General features: G+C 41.5%; 1 protein-coding gene across 1 annotated transcript in view; it reads left to right on the top strand.

Annotated features, from left to right (window-relative positions):
• LOC127528437 (uncharacterized) overlaps positions 1-13,749 on the top strand; it is a 463,783-nt gene that overhangs the window by 101,509 nt on the left and 348,525 nt on the right. The window lies entirely within an intron of this gene.

Raw genomic sequence — 13,749 nt, 5'->3', positions numbered from 1 at the left:
AAGGCTAATATCAATGCTGAGTAAAGAAGGCGCGATTAAGAAACAGAAAATGACATTCGCTGAAAGCTCTAAGAATTGGAACGAATTTATTTCTGTTACAAAGCTATGGCTGAAAGACGCTAATAGACTGTTAACACATAAATCCGACGAACAGCTAGTTAACAAATTCGAAGAGATGCAATTGCAAGAACAGGATAGCTCAAAGTCAAAGGTGCGAAAGACTTCTCCGCAGTTAAAGCGCGCTTTGGACTCTTTATCCCAGAAAAGCGCTGCAGCAGCGTCATCACCGATCTTCTGCAGTGTTGGTTGAACTATCGGCACTCGATAGAATCCTACGAAGGTTGGATGAACTCGAGTCAGAAAGGCAGGAACGACCAGTAATTATCTCAGGGGCCCGTTTGCAGTCTTACAAACAAGATCTCGTTGATGTGCTAGTACAGAATCAAATCGAATATCAGAAGAATCAAATTGAATGTCAAAAAAATCAAACCGAAAGCCAAAAGGCAGTTGTCGAAGCTACAAGGCTGTTAGCTCACCACTGGGAGAAACAAGATAAACCCCCAGTGCCACGTACAGAAGTACCAATATTTAATGGTGATCCTCTGACATATTCATCATTCATTAGAGCCTTTGATTATGCTGTAGACAAGGCGTTTGAAAATGAACAAGATAAACTGCATTTTTTAGAACAATACACTAGAGGTTGCCCTCAAGAGCTCATTCAATCCTGTATCGGACTTGCGCCAAAGGAAAGTTATCAAAAGGCACTACAATTGCTCAAAACCTACTATGGAGATAGCAGGCAGATATATAGAGCACACATTAAAAAAATTATGAACTGGCCTCAGATAAAGTCAGCAGAAGATGGGGGAGCATTAGTACATTTAGCTCTCTTCCTCGGTCGTTGCATGAATGCAGCACCTACTTCAGGAGGAAAACAGAACGAATTCGATATAGGAGAAAATCTACATATTGTCGTCTCAAAGCTCCCATATGAACTGAAACGAGAGTGGTTATCACTAGCCTGCAGCACTGAGAGAAGAAAAAAGAGATGTAAAATTTGATGATTTAATAAATTTCTTACACACACAAGCTCAGAACGCCTCTCATTCAATACATAGCACAGCTACGAAAAGTTACACCTACATAGAAAAAAGAGAGAGGAACGACAAAGGAAAACCTTCTATGAACTTTAGTCACAAAAAGGGAAGTACTTTCGCTACAAACATCATTGAAACTGAAGAAAAAGAAACTCCAGACACCCTAATCAAGAGGTCCTCCACAGACACTTATGCCTTTAAAATGCCTTGTGTATTTTGCAGTGGTCAACATATACTTGCTGAATGTAGTAAAATCAAAGAACTGCCACATAAAGAAAGAATTAACTTTTTAAAATCTAAAGGTTTATGTTTTCGCTGTCTCAAACAGGGGCACCTTAGTAAGAATTGTAAAGAAAGAATGAAATGTCAGACATGTTCTTTCCAGCACCCAGACATCCTGCATATCAAAAAAGATTCCGGGGCAACATCTAAATCTACAGCTAGTGTGTCGACATCTACTGAAGGGGAAACAGAGACTGGAACTTGTGCCTTTACTGGGGCCGGAGAAGAATGTGCATTACTAGTAGTTCCTGTCAAGGTAAAATCTAAGAAAGGCGAAAGGTATGTAGAAACATATGCCTTTATAGACCAAGGCAGTACAGTAACAATTTGCACTGAAAGGCTTCAGAAACAATTAAACCTTCAAGGGAGAAGAACACAAGTATTTCTCAAAACTATGAATAACTATGATGATGATTCAAAAGTGCTAACACAAAGTTCTGTCTTATCAGATTTACAAGTCTGTGGTCTCAATGATGATAAATATATTGATTTGCCAAAGGTCTTTACACAGGTCTCCATTCCATTGGACAGAGAAAATATTCCACTACAAGAAGATATCGATAAGTGGGCATATCTTAAAGAGGTACGTCTATCTCATATTGACTCTGAAGTTGATCTTTTAATAGGAATTAACTATCCAGAAATCCTCGAGCAGTCACGATTCATACCTAGTCAAGGAGGTGGACCCTATGCTACGAAGATTGCACTTGGATGGGTAGTCGGCGGACCATACAAAGAGATAGATGACCTCACAAAACAAAGTGGTAAGATGCCCAAACATTCAACCAATCGTGTGTCAATAACAGAGATTGAGGATATGTTGCTACAACAGTATAACACAGATTTTCCAGAACGCAGCTGTGAAGAAAAGGAGGAGATGTCACAGGAAGACATCAAGTTCATGCGCATAGCCTCAGAATCTGCAAGTCTGGTAGGTGGCCATTATTGTTTAAATTTGCCTTTGAAGGATGAAACACTGAAAATGCCAAACAATCGCTGTATTGCTGAACAGCATACTATAGGACTCAAAAGAAAACTGAGCAAAAATGCAGGTTTCCACGGAGACTATAAAGCCTTCATGAAAGACATTATAGACAAGGGTTATGCTGTTAAGGTACCCAAAGAAAATCTAAATTGCAATGAAGGCAGAGTGTGGTACATTCCACATCACGGTGTGTATCACCCAAAGAAAAATAAAATTTGAGTAGTCTTTGACTGCACAGCCACCTACCAGGGAATCTCACTTAATGAGCAATTATTAAAAGGCCCCGACCTAACTAACACACTCATTGGCGTCCTTACAAGATTCAGAAAGGAGCCAGTAGCACTAATGGCAGACATTAAGTCAATGTTCTACCAAGTTAAAGTACCAGATAGAGACACTGATCTTTTACGTTTTTTACGGTGGCCTGAAGGTAATCTAAGTAAAGACCTTGAAGAATATAAAATGACAGTACATCTTTTTGATGCTACTTCTTCACCCAGTTGCGTAGAACAGCCGAAGACTCCAAAGATACATTTCCTGAGGAAGCTGTTAACACCGTTCTCCATAACTTCTACGTGGATGACTGCTTAAGGTCAGTGACAACGGAGGAACAAGCAATGAAGCTGGCAAAGGACCTCCAAGCTCTATGCCTCAAACGGGGTTTTCACTTGACTAAGTGGGTGAGTAACAACAGAGAAGTTTTAGATAGATAGATAGATAGATAGATAGATAGATAGATAGATAGATAGATAGATAGATAGATAGATAGATAGATAGATAGATAGATAGATAGATAGATAGATAGATAGATAGATAGATAGATAGATAGATAGATAGATACTTTATTAATCCCGATGGGAAATTCACATTCTTCAGCAGCAGCATACTGATACAATAAATAATATTAAATTAAAGAATGATAATAATACAGGTGAAAAAAACAGACAATAACTATGTATAATGTTAAATATTAACGTTTACCCCCCCTGGTGGAATTAAAGAGTCGCATAGTTTGGGGGAGGAACGATCTCCTCAATCTGTCTGTGGAGCAGGACAGTGACAGCAGTCTGTCGCTGAAGCTGCTCTTCTGTCTGGAGATGACATTATTTAGTGGATGCAGTGGATTCTCCATAATTGATAGGAGCCTGCTGAGCGCCCTTCGCTCTGCCACAGATGTTAAACTGTCCAGCTCCATGCCAACAATAGAGCCTGCCTTCCTCACCAGTTTGTCCAGGCGTGAGGCGTCTTTCCTCTTAATGCTGCCTCCCCAGCACACCACTGCGTAGAAGAGGGCGCTCGCCACAACTGTTTGATAGAACATCTGCAGCATCTTATTGCAGATGTTGAAGGAAGCCAGCCTTCTAAGGAAGTATAACCGGCTTTGTCCTTCTTGCACAGCGCATCAGTATTGGCAGTCCAGTCTAATTTATCATCCAGCTGCACTCCCAGATATTTATAGGTCTGCACCATCTGCACACAGTCACCTTTGATGATCACTGGGTCTATGAGGGGTCTGGGCCTCCTAAAATCCACCACCAGCTCCTTGGTTTTGCTGGTGTTCAGGTGTAGGTGGTTTGAGTCGGACCATTTAACAAAGTCATTGATTAGGTCCCTATACTCCTCCTCATTTTTATTGTTTTATTGTCTATACCAGAAGAAGACAGAGCTCATGAACAAAAGGACTTAGACTTGAGCCACAGTCTCCTTCCCACAGAGCGTGCACAGAAACAGACAGTTTCAAATTTCAGATTAAGTTACAAAACAAGCCCGCTACAAGGTGTGGTATTCTGTCTGTTGTTAGCTCAGTTTATGATCCACTTGGTTTTCTAGCACCCGCCTTACTGCCAGCAAAACTTATTCTAAGAGACTTATGCAAAGAGAAATTTGGGTGGGACGAAGAAGTAGAACTCAAACACATTCAGAAATGGAAAAAATGGATGGATGATTTGCAGTTACTTACAGACTATAAAGTGAACAGATGCTTCAAACCTACCGGGTTTGGAACCATAAAGACAGCACAAATGCACCATTTTACAGATGCTAGTGAAGATGGATATGACACTGTCACTTACCTTGTCTTAACCAATGAAGAGGGCAAAAAGCATTGTTCATTCCTGATGGGCAAGTCAAGAGTTGCACCATTGAAGCATGTCACGATTCCAAGATTGGAGCTGACTGCAGCCGTTGTGGCAGTTAAAATAGACAAAATGCTTAAAGGTGAGCTTCAAATGCCCTTAGAAGAATCTACATTTTGGACTGACAGCACCACGGTGCTAAAATACATTTCAAATGAAAGCACACGGTTCAAGACCTTTGTTGCCAACAGAATCTCCGTGATCAGAGATCATTCACAGCCTTCACAGTGGAGGTATGTCATATCTGCTCTTAACCCGGCTGATCAAGCATCCATGGGGCTAAGCATAGAAAACTTTCTCAAAAGCACCACATGGTCACAAGGTCCAGGTTTCTTATTGAAGCCTGAAAAGGAGTGGCCAAAAAGACCAGATCAACTGAATGATCCACTCATTGAAGATGATCCAGAAGTTAAAACTTGTGCAGTTAACGTGACAAAAATAGAGGAAGCAACCGAGCCTATCAACAAACTAATCATCTATTTTTCAGATTGGCATCGCTTGAAGAAAGCAGTGGCTTGGTTCCTCAAGTTTAAAGACTTAATGCTGAACATAAGAAATGAAAGAAAAACATTCCAACTAGAAGTCAGTCAGACTAAAAGTAATCCAGAAGAACAAAAATCACTCATTGCAAAGCACATGAAAAAGTATAAACTGACTCTAAAAACAAATCCAATTTCTCTAGACGATTTAGTTAAAGCCGAAACAGAGCTTATCCACCTCAGTCAACAGCAAGAATTTCCAGAGGAATTACAGGCTTTAAAGAAAAAGACTTGTGTTAAAAAGAACAGTCAAATCTATAAACTTGACCCGATCATACAAGATGGAATACTGAAGACAAAACCTAAATTACCACCCGAACTCGTTTCAGAGAATGAATCATACCCAAGAAGACGCTGGAAACAAATTCAATACATGGCTGATTTGTTTTGGAAAAGATGGACTAAAGAGTATTTGCCAATACTTCAAGAACGTCAAAAATGGCTAGCACCAAGAAGAAATTTTGAACCAGGGGATGTTGTTTTAATTGTAGATAAAGCTACACCTCGCAATTCCTGGGTAATGGGTCGAGTCATCAAGACAATGCCAGATGCCAAAGGTGCAGTCAGAAGAGTTTGTGTGCAGACCAAAACTAGCACACTGGACAGACCCGTGAACAAACCACTGCCTGCTTCAAGAAACAGCCAATGTTTGAAATATCAAATTTTTAAAGTGTTTGTTTGCAGTGTTATTGCTAGTGATTTGAAAACAATAGTTAATGTAAAGTTAACTGGCTCATACTGAAGTAAAGAATAGTAATTGTCTCCGCTCCTGCATAGCCAATTAGGGGCCGGAAATGTAAGAGCCAATTTTAGAAAGTTAAAGTTTCGAGTTAAACTCATAGTAATGTTTGCTTTATTTGAATAGAACATAATTTCTTCTATAGTCATAGACAATGGTATAGTCTTTTTTCCCCCTATAAGTTAGTAAGAGATAGAATCTTCTTGCTATAATTGAGAAACAGTGTGATATTAAGTTTAGTTGTGTTTAGAACAGGTCCCAGTAAAGAGGGATTTGATAAATCCATTTTAAGTTTAGAAATGGGATAAGCATACAGTTTTCTGACCGTTTTGAAATGGTTCAGAAATTATAAGTGACTAGTAACGATTTAAGATGTAACAAGATTAAGCTTAGAACTAAATTTTTCTTATTATAATTTTAATTTTTTTTTGCTATTTTAATTTTTCTTCCTTTATTTTTGTGTGAACTGTTTTACTTTTAAAATTTAACTAAACTTTTAAAAACGAAGATATTTTGTCTGTGGAATCATTTCTGCGCGCCTTTGCTGAATCCCATTTTTTGAGTTTGAGCTGCAGAACTTTAGAAGCTTTGGGAAAACGCAGTTACACTCACTCCTTTACCACCTAACAGTGAATGTGTGGTGAGCATACTGGTGCAAGAATGGCTGCTGCTTCTTGGTGTCTGATGCACATTGGGGTTGGTTGAAAGAGTTCCCCACTGTCTTTGTAAAGTGCTTTGAGTAGCTGAGATTACAGCTATACAAATTAAATTTATTATTATTATTATTATTATACATGGTGGCAACACCATATGCTCTCATTTTCCTACCTCTGTGAGCCGATCCAAGCCAGGATCCTTAAAGAGATTCTCCGGAAGCTTTGAACCTCGGTCAATGGATCCAAGCAGAGGAGTGGGCATTGTACTGTAAGTGCTGCGTAAATAGTACAGGGTGTTGTTTTGTTTTCATCCCCCCTCCAGGTGCTGGTGGAACAGGCTGTGGATTCCATATTGTATTGAGTGCTTACAAAGACGTTCAAGTCTATGACTAATGGTATTAGAATTAGCAAGGTATAACGATTAAAAAATGAATGTTTAAGTAGAACTCAAAGCAATACAAAAATTCTATCTTCCTTTGATCTTTCTAAAACTGCAGCGAATAAAAAGCAGATGACACTACAGAATAGACAATTCCCAAGTGACCCACATGCCACAAATTATGATTGTGCGTGTCAAGGGTGTGAGCTTCTCCGTGGTGTGTGCACTCAGCATTGCTTCCACATCAAAGAGCTCACAAATCATTATTACATAGTGGCTCAAGGGAGCTGGTGAGGAAGGCTGACGCCTGGTGACCTTGACATCACCGCAAAGGTTTCTGAGCTCATTGAAAATACCGTTCAGCCTGCCTTTGTTCATCCCGAGGCTCTCAGATGCTGCACACGGACTACATCAAATGGGGCTCTAAGTAGACAACCCAGGTATGCAGTCATAACACATTCTGTATTAACTTTCAAGACAAACAAGGTTGTGTTCAGACCACAGATGAAAGGATAATTGCCACGGTATGTTTCCTCCGTTGTGCTGACAGGATCTTCTTTCTGTCTGGCTAAAGATGGCCGGCTTACAGAGCTCTCAGAAAGTATTAAAAAAACGTAATTTTTATCACATTTTGCTAAGTTGCAGCCTCATGCTAAAATAGTTGAAATTCATGTTTTCCCTCATTAAGTGACGCTCAATACTCGATAATCACAGTAGTAGGAATTTTTGCCAATGTAATAGTACTAGGGTGTTGTACCATGTTAGCCATTAAGGATGTAGTGGGATGTCCAGCAGAATGACACCTTTTATTGGCAGACTAAAAAGATTACAATATGCAAGCTTTAGAGGCAACTCAGCTTGCAAATTGTAATCTTCTTAGTTCATTTTGCTTGACTTCTCACTGCAAATGTAATAAAAATTAAAAAATGAAATATTACATTGCTGCGGTGGGTTGGCACCCTGCCCAGGATTGGTTCCCTGCCTTGTGCCCTGTGTTGGCTGGGATTGGCTCCAGCAGACCCCCGTGACCCTGTGTTCGGATTCAGCGGGTTGGAAAATGGATGGATGAATATTACATTGACTCAAATATTCAGACCCTTTGTTAGGACTCAGAAGCATCCCATTCGATTGATCATCATTGAGATGTTTCTATACCTTTCTTGGAGTCCACCTCTTGTCAGTTCAGTTGATTGTATATGATTACGAAAGACACACACCTGTCTATACAGTTCAGCAAAAACCAAACCAAGAAAACGAAAGGAACTGTCTGCACAGCTTAGAGATAGGATTGTGTTGAGGAACCGCTCTGGGGAAGTCAATATAGAAACATTTCTGCAGCATTAAAGGATCCCAAAAGTCACTGTGACCTCCATCATTCTTAAACTGAAGAAGTTTAGAACACCACGACTATTCCTAGAGCTGGTCACCTGGACAAACTGAGCAATTTCAGGAGAAGAGTTTTGGTAAGAAGGTGACCAAGAACCCTATGGTCACTCACTGATATGTTCCTACACCTTATTTGGAGTTGACCTGTGGTCAATTCAATAGAAGTGCTCCATCCTTTATCTCAGAATGCCTTTCACCTTACACTCCATATCATAAACTTAGACTGAAAGAATGGACGCTGTATTGTGCCTGACCCAACACAGATTGGACACAAGAGGCACATGTAAAATAAAACAAATACTTTTTATTTTCTCTCCCTGTGGGCGCACGTCTTCCCCGTGATCCACAGGCAATACACAGTCCCAAGCACAAGCACACCACTAATACACCGCACTTTCTCTTCCTCCTTGGCACCACCACTCCTTCCAAGCAACCTTGTCCTCCTCCACCCGACTCTGGCCTTTCAACGTCCGTGGGCCGCCTCTCTTCCGTCCACTGGAGCTTCGTCCACCTCCAGCTCCCGACTCTAGCTCCCTGACTGTAGGAAGGTGGCCCCTTTTATATCCACCTGCTTGCTGATGACCTTCCGGCGGCACTTCCTGGTGTGGCGGAAGTGCCGCACTAGCACCCAGAAGCACTCCTGGCATCCCTGGAAGGTCCTTCCTTCACCTTCCCAGGTGTGGCAGAAGGGTCGATCTCCTGGGCTCCACGGCGGTGGCCACGGGCCCCAGTGGGTTTGAGCCTCCTTGCTCTATCCCCGTGGTCCCCTCATCATCCAGGGCGGTTGCCCCCTCATGGCCCAGGGGACGTATAGACTACCTCCCGGTCCTTCCAGGCATCCCGGTTGGGTCTGGCCCCCAGCCTCCTGCCACAAGATCTTTAAATGATTGTCTGCTTATAATTCCAAGAGATAAACTTAAAAGAAGTGGTGAGGCGGCCTTCTGCTGTTATGCACCTAAAATCTGGAATAGCTGACCAATAGACCAATACGGTGGAGTACTTTAAAAAACTGCTAAAAACACATTACTTTAACATGGCTTTCTCATAGATTCATTTTAGTGTAGCCCTGATATTCTGTATGTGCAGTGAATTATCACTATTATCACGGCTCTGCAATCCGTACTAACCCCTACTTTCTCTTTTGTTCTTTTTCCGGTTTTCAGTGGTGTTGATCTGCACCACCACCACCACATGATCGGGGCACCATGCGGCCCCTACATTGATAGATTGAAAGCCAGAGGTCCACATGACCATCATCATCTAATTCTTCCACATGAAGCCTGAAAACCCTGAGGACTGATTGAGATCATTTATATTAGGTAGAATGCCTAGTGGGGTCTGGCCAGGTGGTCTCTTGGCCGGGGAACCCCTGCAGATATTGTTTGTTTTTTTTTTTCTCCAGCCGTCTGGAGTTTTTGTTTTGTTTTTTTTCTGTCCTCCCTGGCCATCAGACCTTACTTTATTCTGTATTAATTAGTATTGCCTAATCTTATTTTTATATTTTTTCTTTCTTCATCTTGTAAACCACTTTGAGCTCCATCATTTGTATGAAGACGTACTATCAAAATAAATGTTGTTGTTGTTGTGAATAGGAAAGGCACACTCCTGTCTGTAGAAGGTCTCACAGTTGAGCAAAAACTAAACCATGAGGTGAAAGGCATTGCCTGATCCATAGTGCTCTGGACCTCAGAAAGGGGCAAAAGTTAACCTATGAACAGAGCAGAGTTCATGAAAGCATTATTTGGTTTAATTTAGTTAGTTAGTCGGCCCCCCTTCTCTCATTTTCGACACCCTAATTACAAAGCAAAGACAACTTAGAAATTTTTGAGTGGCCCAGCCAGAACCTTCCGTTTAAAATTAATCGAGTGACCTGAATATAGCTGTTCACTGATGGTCTCCATCCAACCAGACAGGACTTGAGAGGATTAGCAGAGGAGACGAACTGCTAAAAAATATATCCAAATCCGGAAGCTTGTCATGATTCCCAAAAAGACTCCAGGCTGTAATCGCTACCAAAGGGGCTTTAATGAAGTACAGGACAGACTAAAGGGTCTGATTTCTTGTGTCAATGGGATGTTGCAGTTTTTTATAGTCAATGCATTTTCAATGATTCCTAAAATCCTGTTTTCACTTTGTCATCTTTGTCATTCGTGGAGTGTTACTTGATGAGAAAAAAAAAACAATAATGTGAAAAATGTGAAGGGGTCTGAATACTTTCTGAAGGTGCTGTAGTTGAAGGAGCCTACCCTTCTAGTGAGTTACACTTTCCCCCCCCAAACAAAATTTTAAAAAATTGTATCATGTAATGCAGAATGTGAATATCACCACCCCAGGGTACTTCGGTGTTATGGTTTTAGGTTGTTATGTTCTGCTCTGTAACTTAGTGCCCATCACAGGCTGGACCTTTCTCTCAGCGTCTTCTTTAAAACAGCCAGTGACGATGTTGAAAGTTCCTGAAAGCTTCATTTGCTTTAATTTAGTAAGTTAGTTAGCCGCCCTTCTGTCATTTTCAATGATTTATGAGTTATGAAGCTTCCTCCACTTCACCCAATCCTGTGCCACTTCCTCCAGGTTTCTTCTTCTTGCTTCTTCTATTACCATATCATTTCACCCCTTTCTTGGAGTTCCTGCTTATTTCCTTCCTACCTGAATCCATCTTTCCACTCTTCTTGCTGTCCTTGAGTCATCCATGTGTCACACATGTCCTGCCCATCTTGTCTTTCTCGATCCGCCTCTTTCACTCAGCTCCATTTGACCAGTCTTTTCTCTCAAATCCTCCTTGCTTATTCTTGGTCATCTTATTCCCATTATCTGCCTCAAGCATTTTCAGAAAAACACGTCCAGGTTTCTCTTAATCACTTAGCTGAAATGTCCATCTTTCAGCTCCATACAATGGTTCCAGCACTACTAGTGGATTATAAACTCTTAAGTTTGTCCACCATTTAATGTCTCTGTGCCTCCAAAGTCTTCTTTCTAACATTTTTTTCAATGGAGTGGGAGGTTGACAGATGGATCGGTGCGGCATCCGCAGTAATGAGGGCTCTGCAACGGTCCATCGTGGTGAAGAGAGAGCTGAGCCAAAAGGCAAGGCTGTCGATTTACCAGTCGATCTACGTTCCTACCCTCACCTATGGCCATGAGTTTTGGGTAGTGACCGAAAGAGCAAAATCGTGGATACAAGCGTCCCGAAATGAGCTTTCTCCGCAGGGTGGCTGGACTTTCCCTTAGAGATAGGGTGAGGAGTTCAGTTATCCAGGAGAGACTCGGAGTAGAGTCGCTGCTCCTTAGCATTGACAGGAGTCAGTTGAGGTGGTTCGGGCATCTGGTTAGGACGCCTCCCTGGGGGGGTGTTTCGGGTATGCCCCACTGGGAGAAGGCCACCGGGCAGACCCAGGACACGCTGGAGGGATTGTATCTCTCGGCTGGCCTTGGAACGCCTCGGGATTCCCCCAGAAGTTCTAGAAGTAGTGGCCAGGGAGAGGGAAGTCTGAGCATCTCTGCTCAAGCTGTTGTCCCTGCGACCCGACCTCGGATAAGCAGAGGAGAATGGATGGATGGATGGATGGATGGATGGATGGATGGATGGATGGATGTTGGTGAAGGGAACAGAGGAGATGAGGAGGTGAAGGCCAGGGAGAGGGAGGTCTGGGCTTCCCTGCTTAGGCTGCTGCTGCCCCCGTGACCCGACCTCGGATAAGGGGTGGATAATGGATGGATGGAATTATTATTTTTTTTAACATTTTATTGAATTTATTAAAATCAAACAACGTTCCATACAAGCAAGTCAAATTTTACAAAACCAGATTCAAGTCCAGTCAACCCCCAACCATGAGCAAGAGAGCTGGGACAACATAGTGAAACTTTAATAGCAGAAAAGATAAGTAAGTAAATAAATAGAATAAGAAAAGGGAAGAGAATCCACTTCCTCAATGTAAATGCTTATTCTAAAATGTTACTGATTAAATCCTGCCAGGTTTTAAAAAAAGTTTTGCACAGATCCCCTAAATGAGTATTTAATTTTTTTCCAATTTCAAGTAGTATATAACATCGGTTACCCACTGACTGAAAAGAGGTGAGTTAGGATTCTTCCAGTTGAGCAAGATAAGTCTACGTGCCAATAGTGAAGTAAAGGCAATTACAGTTTGTTTGTCCTTCTCCACTTTGCTATTTTAAAGCATAAAACAGCATAAAGTTTCCATTAGAACTGATCATAATTTCCTTTTCCCTCGGCTCACTTTCCGAATTACTTTTAATATGGAAACCAACTCTGTAATGGTGGTGTTGTGGTCAGCACAGTGGCCTTAAAGTCCTCACAGGTGGTGCAGTGGTAGTGCTGCTGCTTTGCAGTAAGGAGACTGTGGAAGATTGTGGGTTCACTTCCCAGTTCCTCCCTGTGTGGATAGCGCTTTGAGTACTGAGAAAAGCGCTATATAAATGTAATGAATTATTATTTTTATTAATGTCCTAGAGCAGTAGTCTCAAACTCCGGTCCTGGAGAGCTGTAGTTGCTGCAGGCTTTCATTCTAATCCTTTTCTTAATTAGTGAGTTGTTTTTGCTGCTAATTAACTTCTTTTGAATTAAATTTATTTGACTCGCTCTTGAAGACTCTGATCCCTCAATTGTTTGTTTTCCCTTAATTAACAACCAAACAATAACGAGATATAAAACATCACCAGCAAACTGTGTCCATCATACAATATCTGAAAATAAAGAAAGGAGACGGGCTCAGGAATGTTGATCTGCTCAAGTCCTCAAAACATTTGACCAGTGCTCTTAGAAAAGAGAACATCAATAATTTTGGAAATGTGTGCCATTGCACAATGAGAGCAGCAACAAGCCATGGAAACGAGTTTAATTAACGACAGGAATCGGCGCCTAATCAAGCAACTACTTGGAGTCTGAGGCCCTGACTTAGTTGGTCTTCTATTGGCTCACTCACTTCTCATTTCATTTCTGTTTGGGGGCCATTTAAGGAATGGAATGAAGCAATGCAGAGGAACGATGAAGAAATTCAGGAGAACAAATCTTTAAAAACAAGTCAATTAAAATGAAAGGGAATGGAGTTAATTAACATCAAAAACTGGTCACCAATTAAGAAAAGGGTTTGAATGAAAACCTGCAGCCACTGCGACCCTCCAGGACTGGAGTTTAAGACCACTGTCCTAGAAGCTGGGTTTCAAGTCCAATTCAGTGACTGCAAAGTAAATTCTTCATGTTCTCCATATGCTTGTGTGCTTCTCCAGATTAGGTTAATTGGTGACTCCAAACTGTCCTTAGTATTGATGAGTGCCGGTCTCTAATTCTCCAACACATGGAGAGGAACAGGAGATTTACCATGTTTGGTGTTTCACCAACATGCTAGAATTCTATGACGAAGCAACCAAAGGACATGAACAAAGTGGAGCATATAATATTATGTATCTTGACTTTCAGAAAGCATCTGATGAGGTCTGTGGTGGGTTGGCGCCCTGCCCGGGATTGGTTCCTGCCTTGTGCCCTGTGTTGGCTGGGATTGGCTCCAGCAGACCCCCGTGACCCTGTGTTTGG

This window comes from Erpetoichthys calabaricus, chromosome 6 (genome assembly GCF_900747795.2).
Source record: "Erpetoichthys calabaricus chromosome 6, fErpCal1.3, whole genome shotgun sequence".
NCBI lineage: Eukaryota > Metazoa > Chordata > Cladistia > Polypteriformes > Polypteridae > Erpetoichthys > Erpetoichthys calabaricus.
This window is presented reverse-complemented; position numbering and strand designations above follow the sequence as displayed.